This window comes from Carcharodon carcharias, chromosome 13, assembly GCF_017639515.1.
Source record: "Carcharodon carcharias isolate sCarCar2 chromosome 13, sCarCar2.pri, whole genome shotgun sequence".
Classification (NCBI taxonomy): domain Eukaryota; kingdom Metazoa; phylum Chordata; class Chondrichthyes; order Lamniformes; family Lamnidae; genus Carcharodon; species Carcharodon carcharias.
This window is the reverse complement of record NC_054479.1, coordinates 143,374,781-143,392,233: the sequence shown is the minus strand read 5'-3', so window position 1 is coordinate 143,392,233 and position 17,453 is coordinate 143,374,781.

Sequence of the window (17,453 nt, the reverse complement as noted above, 5' to 3'; positions counted from 1 at the left end):
CATTATATGGGGAAATTAGGGAAACTGGAGCTGTTCTCTCTCGAGCAGAGAAGATTGAGGAGGATTTAATGGAAGTGTTCAACATTATGAGGCGTCTTGATAAAGCAAACAGGGAGAATCTGTGTCCACTGGTCAGAGTCAGTAACCAGAGGTTGCAAGTTGAAGGTAATTAGCAAAAGAGCCAGAGGTGGAGACAAAAGGATTTTTTTCTTGTACGCAGTTAGTTGTTCTGATCTAGAATGCACTGACTGATGGAACTTGTTAATTCTAGTTCTGGCATCCTCTCATCTATGAAAAATGATGGACACACCAGCAACGATCCATTTCAGAGGGGAGTCTTCATATGGCACACCTTTGCTAATGGCTGAAGAGGCCAAGACTCGAGAGGCAGGTTCTGCCACAATTACCACACATGAAGCTACCAAGTGTCATTGTGGGTTGTTGTTTTCAACATTGGTCGTGTTGGTGGTGCACACCAGCCTACAGGAGGTACTACCATTTTCCTCATCAGCCAGTGACTCCCAGGTGCAATGTTTGATGTGCAGGGCCTTCAAATCATACTTACAAGCTTTAATGCTAGACTGGTTCCGACTGCCTCATCATACAGAAAGTCCTAGGGCATCAACTGTCTTCCATCCTGTGGTTGTGCACAAACCAACGAATATGCCTCTGTTTGATGAGTGTTAACAAACTTGGGTGCTCTGTCTATGAGAGGAGTGCAACATTCATGATTTTGGCCTAACAGAACATACCCACAATGCACCACAGATAGAGATGATGGAAATTGTTGAGCTCCTTTTCTTACTCATAGACGTCTATAGCACAGAAGGAGGCCATTCGGCCCATCGTGTCTGTGCCGCTCAACAAAGATCCTACTACACTAATCCCATTTTCCAGTGCTTGGCCCATAGCCCTGGAGGCTATGGCAACGCAAGTGAAAATCTAAATACTTCAGAAATATTATGAGAGTTTCTGACTCAACCACCCTTTCAGGCAGTGAGTTCCAGACTCCCACCACCCTCTGGGTGAAAACAACTCTCCTCAATTCCCCTCTTAGCCTTCTACCCCTTACCTTAAATCCATGCCCCCTGATTATTGACCCCTCTACTAATTGAAAAAGTGCCATACTATCCACCCTAACTATGCCCCTCATAGTCTTATACCTCTCTATCAGGTCCCCTCTCAACCTTCGGTGCTCCAAGGAAAACAACCCCAGCCTATCCAATCTTTCCTCATAGCTCAGACCCTCCAGCCCAGGCAGCATCCTGGTGAATCTCCTCTGCACCCGCTCCAGTGCAATCACATCCTTCCTATAATGTGGTGACCAGAACTGCACACAGTACTCCAATTGTGGCCTAACCAGCATTTTATACAGTTCCAGCATAACCTCCCTGCTCTTGTATTCTATGCCTCAGCTAATAAAGGCAAGTATCCCATATGCCTTCATATGCCACCTTATCTACCAGCCCTGCTACCTTCAGGGATCTGTGGATATGCACACCAAGGTCCCTCTGGTCTTCAGTACTTTCCAGGGTCCTACCATTCATAGTGTAATCCCTTGCCTTGTTAGCCCTCCCCAAGTGCATTACCTCACTTTTCCAGGTTGAATTCCATTTGCCACTGCTCTGCCCACCTGACCAGTCCATTGATATCCTCCTGCAGTTTACGTCTATCCTCCTCACTGTTTGCCACCCACCAATTTCCGTGTCATCCGCAAACTTCTTGATCATATCCCCTACATTTCACTCCATATAATTTATGTACACAACAAACAGCAAGGGCCCCAGCACTGAGCCCTGTGGAACCCCACTAGAAACAGACTTCCAGTCACAGAAACACCCCACTACCATCACCCTCTGCTTCCTACCTCTCAGCCAATTTTGGATCCAATGTGCCACTTTGCCTTGGATCTCATGGGTTCTTACTTTCCTGACCAGTCTGCCATGAGAGACCTTATTAAAAGTCTTGCTAAAATCCATGTAGACCACATCAAATGCATTAACCTCATCAGCACTCCTGGTTACCTCTTCAAAAAGTTCAGTCAAATTTGCCAAACACAGCCTTCTCTTAACAAATCCATGCTGACTAACCCTGATTAATCCCTGTCTCTTCAAGTGCAGATGTATTCTGTCCCTTTGAATTCCTTCCCCACCAAAGAGGTTAGACTGACTGGCCTGTAATTTCCTGCTCTATCCCTTCCTCTCTTTTTCAATAATGGGACAACGTTAGCAGTCCTCCTGTCCCCTGGCACCTCACCTGTGGCCAGAGAGGATTTGAAAATTACTGCCAGGGTCTCTGATATCTCTTTCCTTGCCTCCCTCAACAGCCTGGGATACATCTCATCCAGGCCTGGAGATTTATCCACTTTTAAGGTAGCAAAACCCGCGAGTAGTTCCTCTCTCTCTATACTAATTTACTCTAATATTTCACAATCCACCACCCTGATGTCTATATCTGCGTCGTCCTTTTCCATTGTGGAGACCGACACACAACATTCATTGAGGACTGTACCCATATCTTCTGGGTTCACACACAGATTACCTCTATGGTCTGTAATTAGCCCTACTCTTTCCCTAGTTATTCTATTGCTCTTCATATATTTTTAAAAAACCCTTTGGGTTTTCTTGTATTTTACCCACCAATGCTTTCTCATGCACTCTCTTAACTTTCCTAATTTCCTTTTTAAGTTCCCCCCTGCACTTTTTATACTCCTCTAGGGACTCTGCTGTATTGAACCCTCGGTATCACTCATCAGCTTCTCTTTTTCCTTTAATCCTAACCTTTATGTCCCTTGGCTGCCAGGGTTCTCTGGACTTGGTCACCCCACCTTTGTCTTTACAGGAACATATTTGTCCTGTACTCTCGCTATTTCCTCCTTGAATGCCTCCCGCTGCTCTGACACAGTTTTATCTGGAAGTAGCTGCTCCCAGTCCACTTGGACCAAATTGTATTTCATCTTAGTAAAATTAGCCTTTCCCCAGTTTAGAACTTTTTTTCCCGGCTCAACCTTATCCTTTTCCATAACTATCCTAAATCTAACTGAGTTATGGTCACTATCTCCAACATGCTCCCCTATTGGTATGTTTTCCACCTGCCCCTGCTCATTTCTGAACATTAGGTCCCAAGCTGCCCCCCTACCGCCCCCCCCTACCCCCCCCCCTCCCCCCCCCCTCTCCCCCCCCCCCCACCCCCCCCCTCCCCCCCCCCCGCCCCTCTTGTTGGGCTTTCTAGATACTGGCTAAAAATGTTCTCCTGGATACAACTTAAGAATTTTGCTCCCTCCCTATCTTTCACACTAAAACTATCCCAGTTAATGTTTGGCAGTTAAAGTTCCCTACTATTACTGCCCTATTATCCTTACACTTCTCTGGAATTTGATTACATATTTGATCCTCTATCTCTCCCTGACTGTTTGGGGGCCTATAGTACACACCCAACAGCGTGTTTGCTCCTTTTGTGTTTTTTTTTTCTACCCATATGGCCTCATTTGATGATCCTTCCAAGGTATTATCCCTCCTCACAGCTATAATTGATTCCTTGATCAATATTTCAACAACCCCTCCTCTTCTACCGCCCCTCTCTATCTCGTCTGAATACCCTATAACCAGGAATATTGAGCAGCCAGTCCTGCGCTTCATTTAGCCAATCTCAGTCATAGAACCATAGAGCCATGGAAAAGTTACAGCACAGAAGGAGGCCAGTCAGCCCATCTTGTCCATGCCAGCCCAAAGACAACCAGGTGCCCTTTCTAATCCCACCTTCCTGCACCCGGCCTATAGTCCTGCAGTTTAAGGCATTTAAGGTGCAGATCCAGGTACTTTTTAAAAGAGTTTAGAGTTTCCGCCTCTACCACCAACTTGGGCAGCGAATTCCAGACACCCACTACCCTCTGCGTAAAAAAGTTCTTCCCCATGTTCCCCCTATACGTTCTGCCACTTATCTTGAATCTATGTCCCCTGGTTCTAGAATTCTCCATCAAGGGAAACAATTTTATCCTGTCCACTCTATCTATTCCCCTCATAATTTTGTACACCTCAATCAAGTCACCTCTCAGCCTTCTTTGTTCTAAGGAAAATAACCCCAACCTATCCAATCTCTCCTCATAGCTACACTTTTCTAGCACTGGCAACATTCTTGTCAACCTCCTCTGCACTCTCTCCACAGCTATTACATCCTTCCTGTAATGTGGTGACGTGATATAATACTCCCACGTGTTTATCTGTGCCCTCAGCTTGCCGGGCTCAGGGCTCCTTGCATTAAAATATATTCCATTTAGCCTTGCTAAACTCACTTCTTTCTTATCCAGCCTATGTTTCCTCTGCCTTCCAGACTCACTTACTAGTGTTTTAACTTCTAATTCCATCTCAGCTCCTGTTCCCTCTGAACTACTCTTCAGGATCCCATCCCCCTGCCCATTTAATTTAAATTTGCCCCAACATCATTAGCAAACCTCCCCGAGAGGATGTTGATCCCGTTCCTGTTCAGATGTAACCCGTCCAACTTGAATAGGTTCCACCTTCCCCAGAAGTGGTCCCAATGTCCCAGGAATCTAAAGCCCTCCCTCCTGCACCATCTCTCCAGCCACACATTCATCTGCTCTATCCTTCTGTTCCTACACTCACTACTGAGTGGCACCGGGAGTAATCCAGAGATTACTACCTTTGAAGGTAAAGGCAAAATACTGCGGATGCTGGAAATTTGAAACAAAAACAAAAAGTGCTGGAAAAACTCAGCAGGTCTGACAGAAACTGTGGAGAGAAAGGCAGAGTTAATGTTTTGAGTCCACATGACTCTTCATCAGAACCTTTGAAGTCCTGCTTTTCAATTTCCCACCTAACTCCCTAAAATCTGCTTGCAGGACCTCATTTCTCTTTCTTCCTATGTCATTGATCCCATCATGGACCACAACCTCCGGATGTCCACCCTCCCCTTTCAGAATGCCCTGCAGCCATTCCATGATCTCCTTGACCCTGACACCTGGGAGGCAACATACCTTCCCAGAGTCATGGTCTATGGCCGCAGAAGTGCCTGTCTATTCTCCTCACTAACAAATGTCCTACCACTATTGCCCTTCCACACTTCAGCCTCCCTGCCCCCGAGCAGCTGGACCACCCACACTGCTGTGGCCTTGGCTCTGATTGGCCTCCACAGGGGAACCGTCATTCTCACTGTTTTCCAAGGCTGAAAAACAGTTTGTGAGTGAGATGCACTCAGGGGATTCCCTCACTATCTGCCTGGTCCCATTCTTCTGCCTGGCAGTCACCCATTCCCTCCCTGCTTGCACATCCTTAAGCTGTGGGGTGACCACATCCTGAAACGTTCTATCTATGAACCTCTGAGCTTCATCAATGTACCGTAGTGCCCCCAGCTGCTGCTCAAACTCCAAAACCCAGAGCTGGAGTAGCTCCAGCCGGAGGCACCTCCTGCACACATGGTCATCCAGACCACCAGGAGCATCTAGGATTTCCCACGTAGCACAGGATGGGACTGAGCTCAACAGACATATCTTAACTAAATAGAATATTGTCCCTTGCTTTTATTTTACCCTTACTCCTACTTGAGTCTCGCTGTTTTAACGTTGCTGTCACGAAATCTCTCTGTTTTAACCTCTCTCTCCTAAAGTCTCACTGTTATAGCCTCTCTCTCCCAGAGTCTTGCTGTTATAACCTCACTCTCTCGTGGTCTCGCTGTTTTAACCTCTCTCTCCTGGAGTCTCGCTGTTTTAACCACCCTCTCCCAAAGTCTCATTGTTTTAACCTCTCTCTCCTGAAGTCTCATTGTTTTGTCATCCATGTTTCACTGCAATATGGCAAGGTGCTGAGAATGTGAGCCTTATAAACCTTCAACTTGGTGCTAAGGGTTGGCTTGATGTTTTTCCATGCACCAAAAGGTGGTTGCTGCTTTCCCTATGCATCTATCAATTTCTGCATCAAGGGACAGATTGTCTGTTATTGTGAACCAACAGGGCAGACACAGAAGATTCAATAATAATTTTCAAAATGGAATTGGATAAATATTTGAAGTGGGACTAATTGGATAGCTCCTTCAAAGAGCTAGCACAGGCTCAATGGGCCAAATATCCTCTTTCTATGTTCTATGATTCTTCAACTACTCCTTTTTCAAAAAAAAACAAGGGTCAAACTTATTATCCAAATAGGGTTCTGTCATTTCAGGTCTCCTGACCTTGAGGTCATTGAGCGACAGGGAGGAACTCGTTCATCCCTGTAGCTCCTCGATTCATTAGAATGGAGGCTGAAAGAATAGTTTTAGCAGAATATTGTGAAAGCCCAGCAACATATTGTACAAGACACATTATCAAGATGACAATGGCTTCCTAAGCAATCACTGCTTCAAAGTATTGGATACCTGTGGTTCCATTATTACAGTTAATTATCGGATACCTGTGGTTCCATTGTTACAGTTAATTATCGGATACCTGTGGTTCCATTGTTACAGTTAATTATCGGATACCTGTGGTTCCATTGTTACAGTTAATTATCGGATACCTGTGGTTCCATTATTACAGTTAATTATCGGATACCTGTGGTTCCATTGTTACAGTTAATTATCGGATACCTGTGGTTCCATTGTTACAGTTAATTATCGGATACCTGTGGTTCCATTGTTACAGTTAATTATCGGATACCTGTGGTTCCATTGTTACAGTTAATTATCGGATACCTGTGGTTCCATTGTTACAGTTAATTATCGGATACCTGTGGTTCCATTGTTACAGTTAATTATCGGATACCTGTGGTTCCATTGTTACAGTTAATTATTTGCTCAGAGTTAGCATTTTCTGAAAATAACTCTGGCTCTTTGAAGGAGCTATCCAATTATTCCCCCTTCAAATATTTATTCAATTCCATTTTGAAAATTATTATTGAATCTCCTGTGACTGCCCTGTTGGTCCACAAGGTTGTGACAGGCGCTAGAGAAATGTTACTTCTTGCCTTTCTTTCCAAGTGATATTGCTGTGTTGATTTTGATGCACACCTGGAACTGCTTTGCATTGACACAAGAGAGACAACTTTACTGCACCCACAAAGTTTCTCTTGTAATAAGCCATTATATTTAAAAGTCACTCCCCTATTATAAATTATGGAATAGCACCAAGTGGTTTTATAGTGTCATAGCAATTGAAAGATTTTAATAAATGATTTTAGTGTACAGTTTGGGATGTCCCAAAGTGTTTCACAGCCAATGAAGCAGGTCAAGTATTGACCTGAATCTTGGAAACTTTAGATTCATGTGTTGTAAAATCCCTTCCAAGAGCCCTCTCACACTAGTTGGGGTACACACCAGCTGCAACATGGCACCAGCCATGTTAAAAGGTGCCCAAATTGCACTTTATAAAGTTAATTTTAATCAAGTTAATGTAAGGAGAAGGTGGATGTTCCTTCGGGTAATGTTAAAAACTAGGCTGTAGGTCAACAACATTTTCTACGCACATCCCAGCTTATAAAGACATTGCTCGTCCCTTTCTTGGACTCAAACTCAAGTTCTGTCGAAGGGTCACGAGGACTCGAAACGTCAACTCTTTTCTTCTCCGCCGATGCTGCCAGACCTGCTGAGTTTTTCCAGGTAATTCTGTTTTTGTTTTTGTATTGCTCCTTCATGTTTGACTTCAGTGCAACACAAGTGATACACATCAGGCAGGGTAGCTCCAATCTTCTTACTACACATTACTCTTCACAGGTACCAGCCTGGACATTATAACTGTAACCTTAAAGATTAAGACCATATTATTCAAAAAATATTGGTGATTGGGATATATGGGCCCGATAATGCAGAGCCTCTTGCAGTGTTGTGTATTGTGTGGCTGAGCCTTTTGATTGCAAAACTCATTGAAACTGCTCTGCATTCAGCAGGCCCCAGTGTAACAGACGCACACTTGGAACCGGTGCACAGATTGTGCACTAGCCTCATTATAGTTTCAAAATTTAATTAAATGGGAGGGCTTCACTATAATAGGAGCAGTGTACAAAACGGTTAGCACAACTTTACAGCCGGTTCCCTGTTGGTAAAGCATTATTGTTGTATTTCTGTCCTATTCCAGATTGAGGAACCAATGGAACATTGGTCTAACCCAGCAACGTAGAGCATAACAGGATCCTCATTCTTATACACACCCACATTACACACGCGTACAGGCATTCTTCCACAGGACCCAGGGTGCTGAGTTTCAGTATTCTTGTGCCTAAAACAACCATTTTTACATTTGAGTTGTGCCTCCCTGAAGTGCTGTGGATAAACCTCCTTTCTTTCACAATACCAAGTACCAATCTTCTAATGATAGCAAAATAAACTGTTCAAAAGTAACGCTGAAAGATACAATGTGTCAGACGTTATTACAAATTTAAATGAAATGTACCATGGAAGGAGCTAAGATCATTCACTATTTATGAAAGATAGTGACTTTCCATATTTATTAGTTAAATGGCATGCATTTTTTTAAACTTAGGAGTACTGTCTAAATCATTTCCTATCCTGACTGTGATATAGTTTCGAGGTGGTAATTTTTGTGAGTTGATAAGCGTAATCATCCTGTCAGTCACTCAGTTCAACTTGAACTACTGGTGAATGATGCTCCTGCTTTGAATTCAATGTGCTCATTAGTGCCAACTCAGTGAAACGTGCTTATGATACACTTACATGAAGACTTCACCTGAGCACTTACAGCCTGAGGCCTACATGCTTTATGCCGGAATGGAACATATACCTAAATAACTCCATTAGCATATTGTGGATTGGATTTTTTACTGGTTGAAACGCGGTGTACTTTTTGATGTCAAGTGCTTTGAATTATTACCTTGCTGTTTTTCTTTTCATCCATGCAGGGGGTAAATCTTTCAGCAATAACTTTCAGCTTTCAATCAACTGATTTAAATAACTAATATCAATCACACCAGTTCATGTGTTTCTATAGTTGTGTAATCAATAGAACCCAGGGCCTTAAAATTCCAACAATGGGGTAGAGTTATGTACTTCCTGCGACACACTCTTAGATATACAGTTGGACTAATAGTGCAACATTACCTAGAAAATGCCAGAAATGTGAAGTTGGTGGTTGCAATTACCCCAACTGGTATTGGCAGAGGAGTAGCAATGACAGAATTAATTTCTAAATTTTACACAATATAAGTCAATCAGGACTTGTCTGCCAGTTGAAAGCTTGCAGTATGGCTTTTCAAATCTAACCACCTAATGATACATGGGTCCTCTACATCCTGTTTGGAGTATATTGCCTCTGCTTGCATTTATATTCCTTTGCAATTGGTATTCATTGATTGCACTGCTGTTGACACCTGATTTATTATTACAGTATTCCTGATATTTTCCTCATTGAATGCTATGGGGTTACAAAGATCAGTTTGAACATAGTCTAACTCTGCCATAAATTAAGATTCTAATTAGTCAGGAACGATGCACATGCGGCACACTTCATAACAAATCTCATTAAAGTTTCAAGCTTCTTTCAACTAACCAGGAAGGCAGAAATAACACATTCTGTAGAAATTGTGGATTGTCATTCAATATTTGACTCACATTAAGAGGGAAGGATCACTAGCATAGGAAACAATACTGAGGTAAAAATGCTCGGTGGAAAATCCAGTCAGAGTGCTATTTTCATGATAAATCCTCTATCAGGAATGTGGTACTTGATATTCCCTGTACTTTGATAAATTTTTAAAACAACTCCTTCCTGGCAGGTGCCAATAAAGGCAATAGACTCATGCAGCAGGCACAAGAATGCAAGAAAGCATGGAGCAAAAAAATATAATTTTACTCATGAAGCCATGTCTTTCATAAGCCGTGAACACCCTATCATATCATAGACTCGGCTCCATTTATTTAACCACCTCAACCAAAGTTCTGAAACAGTTCTTCCTGATGCACAAGGGGAGCCACATAAAATACCACCATACCAAACTACGGCCACCGTTTAAGCCAGGTTGGCTTCTTTCCACAGAAAACTTCCATTTCGTCACTTAGGGAAGCGTAAGACTACCTTCAGTTGCTTATTGCCCCTTTATTTATTTAAAAATAAAATACTGCAGATGCTGGAAAACTGAAATAAATGCAGAAAATGCTAGAAACACTCAGCAGCTCTGGCAGCACCTGTAGAGAAAAAAAACAGAGTTAATGGGCAGGATTTTTAGTTCGAAGGGCACCTGCGATCAGTGGGTCCGGAATTGGCCAGGGAATGGACCACCGACAGCGATCGGCCCCTGACCACGATTTCACGCTGGCTGGCCAATTAACGGCGCATTGAAGTGTCAGTGTGTAAGACACCCTGAAATGCTCAGCTGTGTAAAACATTGGACGGGCAACAAAAAAATCTCCATCAGTTACAAAGTTGATGACCTAAATAGGCCGCCTAAACGTTGGCGGGTACGCTGCCGACTCTTGCGCAAGCCCAGCAACCAAAATATCGTACAAGTGTGCGATGACATCAGGACGCTCGCCCAAAATCATCACGCGTCATTTCATGCTCAAGCAGGTCAGGCGTGCACCCACACACCGAGTGAAAAGCTCTGCCCAATGTTTCAGGTCAATGACCTTTTATCAGAACTGGAACATGTAATAGGTTTTAGACAAGAACTGGGGCAGGGCACAGGGTAAAGGGCAAGAATGAGAGGATGGTCTGAGATAGGGGGCAGAATTTTCTGCCTGCCGGGCGGGCGGGCCCAAACCAATCTCCGGCGGGCGCGAAGCCGATCCCCGCCGGATAAGCGGGCTCCGCCGCCATTTTATTTGGGCAGGCCAATTAACGTCCACCCAGCGTAACGTCTGGCGGGAAGCGCTATACGCTCCCTGTGCGGGCAGGAGGGGGGGATTCCCCAAAAGCGAGAGTGCGCTCTTTCACACATGCGCATGAAAGAGCGCACATCTCCCTGAGGCTAAGTGCAGCCTCAGGGAGATCGCTGACACTCATAAAAATATTCAAAATAGAACAAAAAAATTCCCTAACATGTCCCCCTCATGTGACAATGTCACGCGAGATGGGACATGTTCATAATTAACATAATAACTTTATTAAACATTTTAAAACCCTGCATGAATCCTCTTCCCGCCGGTGGATGAGATTTCATGTTTTCTCTATTAGCCGCCGGGGTTCCTGGCCAACCCACTGACCTTAAGGTTGGACGGGCAGGTCCTTTAATAGTTGAAATGGTCCTGTCAATGGCCTCAATTGGTCGACAGGCCCGCAGCTGATTTTGTTGTTCCCCCGCCTTCCTGAAAATTTAAATGGGGCAGGATGGTGTCATTTTACACGTCAGCGAGCGGGCCCCATCCCCTGCTCGCCAAAGGCAAAATTCTGCCCAGGATGGGGGCAGGAGAGATTAAATGCCAAAATGGATGATGGTGCAAGGTAAAAGATAGAATGAGACAAGCAAAGAAACAAAAATGCACCTAGAGTGTGTGTTAATGGAAAAATGCAGATCATTACCAAAAATTGGCATCTGAAAGCAAACAAAGAAAAACAATTGCAGCAGAGGTTCTGATCTGAATTGTTGAGCTCAACATTAAGTCAATAAGGCTGTAAGTTCCCTAGTCAAAAAAATGAGGTGTTGTTCCTCAACTGCCCATTAAACTTCATTGGAAAAGTGTGGGAGGTCAAGGACAGAGAGAGCAGAGTGCGAGCAAGATGGAGAGTTAAACTGACAGGAAGCTCTGGGTCACGCTTGTGATCTGAGTGGAGATGTTACTCAAAGGGATCAGCCAGTCTGTGTTTTGTCTCCCCACTGTAGAGAGGACTGCGTTGGGAGCAGTGAATGTAGTACACTAAGTTAAAAGGAGTACAAATAAATCACTGTTTCACCTGGTAGGAATGTTTGGATACTTGGCCGGGAAGAAGTAAAAAGGTAGGTCTTGACTGTCCTGTGCTTGCATAGAAAGGTGCCATTGGCAGGGGAGGGGGTGTCGGCTGTGATTGAGGAGTGAACCAGGCCGTCACAGAGGGACGTTTTTCTTTTGAACCAGCTGATCAACATGGCATTAGTTGCCTTTGTTGGGTGCCCATTCCCTATTTTCACATGTTCACTATTTTTGCTTCACATTATCAGAGACAAAATTGGCCTTCGGTGATTGACATTGTATAAAATGGGTTGTTGATTCACGCTCATCCATCTCACGCATTGTTTGTAAGCCAATTTCACCCCTATCAATTCTGCATTCGTATCCTTTTAGTCTGCATCGACATTTCCAGTAAAGTAATTTGATTACTTTCATATTATTTATGTCTTTTATCATTTTAAAGAGTCAGTGGATGGAGTTTCTGTACAGGTTTTCTTGATCTGCCATCATAATTTTTGTGAAAGCCCCACAGGATCTCCAGAAAACAGTTGTGCCATTTCCCCATGATTTCCACCAAAGTTATAATGGACAATCAGGAAATTCCCTGTGAAGGTTTCAGGTGTTGGACTTTTCTTTAGTGGAAATGAGTTGAGCTCTGTTACTCTCTCCTCATCACTGTGAGCCTGCTCTTTCTCCCTGCGGCCTCTCCAATGTAATAATAAAACAGAAATTACTTTCAGAATAATACTGTTACTTCACTTATGTGACCTATTCATGAGGCTTTTAACATCTGTTAATCCTTAAACGATGATTAAACAGTTAAAAGTATTGCCTGAAAAGACAGACATGTTGCCAAAGTTTTTAATCTTGTACTCATCAATCCAAATGCAAGAATGTCAAATTTCAAACTATCACAGCAAGTTGCCATTCTTGTGTTTGTCCTGATGAGTGGAAGACAAAAGCTTTGGCAACTCATTTCTCTTTCCTACAATATTCAAGTTCTCTACTACCAAGTAACAATTGAACATGTTCCTTTCATTTGCAAAATGGGTTTCAAGTCTGGTAATATGCAAGTGAACTAAATGGCAAGGCAATTATATCACAACAGACACCAGGTATTCAAGCATTCAAGCGTTTTATTTCCATGTCTCTTGGGTATGAATTTAACTCATGATCTTTGATGAATTAATAAAAAGTTATCCACCTACATAATAACAACTATATGCCAATGTACCCAGCAGGTAAAAGTAAAATACTGCAGATATTGGAAATCTGAAATAAAAACAGGAAAGTCTGGAAATACTCAGCAGGTCTGGCAGCATCTGTGGAGAGAGAAACAGAGTTAATGTTTTGAGTGTGAATGACTCTTCTTCAGAACTGGAGGGAGGTAGAAATATGATGGGTTTTATGGTGTTGAAAAAGGGGGGAGGGGCAGGTGGAGCAAAATAGAAGGCCAGGGATAGGCTGGAGGGCAGGAGAGATTAAATGACAAAGGTGTCAAGAAACACAAGATAAAGGGAGTGGTAATGATAATATTAAAATCCAGAGTATGTGTTAATAGCAGGGTAAAGGTCAGCACTATCTGAAAACAAAATAGCAGGATGTGTTAATAGCAGAAAAAGAGCCAAACCCATCTGGAAGAGAAAATATGAGAACAAAATAAAGTCCAGCACTTGGGAGTTGGGAGGGGCGTAGGGGGAGCAGGTGGGGGGAGCGAGGGGATTAAAAAATATAATCAAAATGGAGAACAGAGTTCATGGTCTGTGTTGAACTCAATGTTGAGTCCAGAAGGCTGCAAGGTGCCTAATCAGAAGATGAGGTGCTGTTCCTCCAGTTTGCATTGGGCTTCACTAGAACATCGTAACAGGCCGAGGACAGAAATACAACCATGTGAACAAGGTGGTGAATTGAAATGGCAAGCGACTGAAAGGTTGGGATCATGCTTGTGGACTGAATGAAGGTGTTCTGCATTTAGACTCCCAGTCTAGAGGAGACCACATTGGTAGCAGCAAGTACAGTAAACTAAACTAAAAGAAGTGCAAGTGAATCACTGCTTCACCTGGGAGGAATATTTGGCACTTTGGATGTTGAGGAGGAAGGAGGTAAAGGGGCAGGTGTTACAATTCCTGCGATTGCTTTTCATTCATTCATGGGATGTGGTCATTGCTGGCTGGAACTTCATTTATTGCTCCTCCCTAATTGCCCTTGAGAAGGTGGTGATGAGCTGCCTTCTTGAACCGCTGCCGTCCATGTGGTGTAGGTACACTCACAGTGCTGTTAGCGAGGGAGTTCCAGGATTGTGACCCAGTGACAGTGAAGGAACAGCGTTATATTTCTAAGTCAGGATGGTGAGTGGCTTGGAGGGGAACTTCCAGGTGGTGATGTTCCCATCTGTCTGCTGCCCTTGTCCTTCAAGATGGTAGCAGTCATGGGTTTGGAAGACGCTGTCGAAGGAGCCTTGGAGAATAGCTGCAGTGCATCTTGTATGTGGTGCACACTGCTGCCACTGTGCATTGGTGGTGGAGGGAGTGAATGATTTTGGATAGGTTGCCAATCAAACGGGCTGCTTCATCCTGGATGGTGTTAAATTTCATGAGTGTTGTTGGAGCTGCACTCATCCAGACAAGTGGAGGGTATTCCATCACACTCCTGACTTGCACCTTGTAGATGGTGGACAGGCTTTGGGGAGTCAGGAGGTGAGTTGCTCGCCTCAGGATTCCTAGCTTCTGACCCACTCTGTAGTCACTCTATTTATGTGGCTAGTCTAGTTCAGTTCCTGGTCAGGCTGCTGACAGTAGGGGATTCAGCTATGGTAATGCCATTGAATGTCAAGGTGCAATTCTCTCTTATTAGAGATGGTCATTGCCTGGCACTTGTGTGGCATGAACGTTGTTTGCCACTTGTCAGCCCAAACCTGGATATTGTCCAGGTCTTGCTGCATTTGGACATGGACTGTTTCAGTATCTGAGGAGTCACAAATGTTGCTGAACATTGTCTAATCATCAACAAACCTTCCTACTTCCAACCTTATGATGGAAGGAAGGTCATTGATGAAGCAGCTGAAGATGGTTGGGCTGAGGATTCTACCCTAAGGAACTCCTGCAGTGATGTCTTGGAGCTGAGATGACTGACCTCCAACAATCACAATCATCTTCCTTTGTGCTAGGTATGAATCCAACCAGTGGAGAGTTTTCCCCGTTTCCCATTGACTCCAGTTTTGCTGGGGCTCCTTGATGCCATACTTAGTCAAATGCTGCCTTGATGTCAAGGGCAGTCACTCTCACCTCACTCCTGGAGTTCAGCTGTTTTGTCCATGTTTGTAATGAGGTCAGGAGCTGAGTGGCCCTGACAAATCCCAAACTGGGCCTCCGTGAGCAGGTTACTGCTATGCAAGTGCCACTTGATAGTACTGTTGTTGACCCCTTCTATCACTACTGATGATCGTGAGTAGGTTGATGGGGTGGTAATTGGCCAGGTTGGTTTTGTTCTGCTTTTTGTGTACAGGACATACCTGGGCAATTTTCCACATAGCTGGGTAGATGTCAATGTTGTAGCTGTACTGGAACAGATTGGCTAGGGGTGCAGCAAGTTCTGGAGCACAAGTCTTCAGTACTATTGCCTGAATATTGTCAGGGCCCATAGCCTTTGCAGTATCCAGTGCCTTCAGTCACTTCTTCACATCACGTGGATTGAATTGACTTGGTTGAAGACTGGCATCTGTGAAGCTGGGCACACCTGGAGGAAGTCGAGATGGATCATCCACTCAACAGTAACAAATACTTCGGCCTTATCTTTTGTACTGATGTGCTGGGCTCCCCCATCATTGAGGATGGCGATATTTGTACAGCCTCCTGTGTTATAGATATGCCTGGTGCTGCTCCTGGCATGCCCTCCTGCACTCAACATTGAACCAAGGTTGATCCCCTGACTTGATGGTAATGGTAGAGTGGGGGATATGCTGGGCTATGAGGTTACAGGTTGTGTTCAAGTACAGTTCTGCTTCTGATGATGGCCCACAGCACCTCATGGATGCCCAGTCTTGAGCTGCTAGATCTGTTCGGTGTTAGCACTGTGTTAGTGCTACACAACACGATGGAGGGTATCCTCAATGTGAAGGCGGAACTTCATCTCCACAATGACTGTTATGTGGTCAATCCTCCCGATACTGTCAAGGACAGATGCATCTGCAGCAGGCAGGTTGGTGAGGATGAGGTCAAGTATGATTTTCCCTCTTGTTGGTTCCCTCACCACCAGCCGCAGACCCAGCCCAGCAGCTATCTCCTTTAGGACTCGGCCAGCTCAGTCAGTAGTGGTACTGCTGAGCCTCTCTTGGTGATGGACATTGAAGTCCCCCACCCAGAGTACAGTCTGTACCCTTGCCACCCTCAGTGCTTCCACCAAGTGATGGAGGAGCACTGATTCATCAGGTGAGGGAGGACAGTACGTGGTAATCAGCAGGAGGTTTCCTTGCCCATGTTTGACCTGATGCCATGAGACTTCATGGGGTCCAGAGTCGAGTCTAGTCTGGAAAAACTCAGCAGGCCCAACAGCGTTCACGGAGAGAAAAACAAAGTTAACGTTTCGAGTCCATATGATTCTTCTTCAGAGCTAAAGAGAAATAAAAATGTGACGCAATTTAAGGGGGGTGGAGCAGGTGGAGCTGGATAGAGGGCCAGTGATAGGTGGGGGCAAAGGAGAGATTGCCAAAGATGTCATGAACAAAAGGGCAAAGAGGCTGTTGATGGTTGTGGTAAGGGCTAAAGGAGGTGCTGATGGTGGCATTAAGGTAAGAAAGCAGAATGTGATAATAGCAGGACAAGGGTAAGCACTCTGGAAAGAACAACATGAACAAGTGACAGATGTTCCTATTGGGGGTGGGGTGGGGGAGGGGATGGCGGTGGGGAAAAAAGATTGAAAATAGGTGACGATAAAACAATGCATAAATATTCACTCACAATGTTGACACTAGCCCCCAGATGTTAGTAAGGGGGACTTTGCAGGGTTGACAAAGCTGAGCCTTCCCTTGATGTTTCCTGTGCCTAGGTCAATGATGGGTGGTACAACTAGTTTCATTCCTTTTTATTGACAACTGAGTGGTTTGTTAGGCCATTTCAGAGTCAACCACATTGCTGTGGATCTGCAGTCACAAGTTGGCCATTCACATGCCTTTCCCTGAAATGTACCAGATGGGTTTTTACAACAATTGACAAACATCTAATTGCAGGTTTTTTATTGAATTCAAATTCCAACATTTGCCATGGTGGGATTTGAACCTGGGTCCCTGGAGCATTATCCTGGGTCTCTGGATTATTATTCCGGTGACAATACAACTGTGCCATCACCTCATGAGGAAGCGTTGTGGGCAGGGGATGAGGTACTGGGTGTGACACAGGAGTGGACCAGTGTGTTGCACAAGGGAAGATGTATTTGGTGGTGGCATCATGCTGGAATTGACAGAAATGATGGAGGATGATCCTTTGAAAATGGAGGCTGGCAGTTTGGAAAATGAAGACAACGGGAGCACTTTCACGGTTTTGGGAGGGAGAGGAAGGGGTGAGCGCAGAAGTGCGGGGAATGGCTCAGACACAGTTGAGGGGCTTGTCAGCTACAGTGAATCCTTGACTGAAGAAAGAGGAAGACATGTCAGAGGT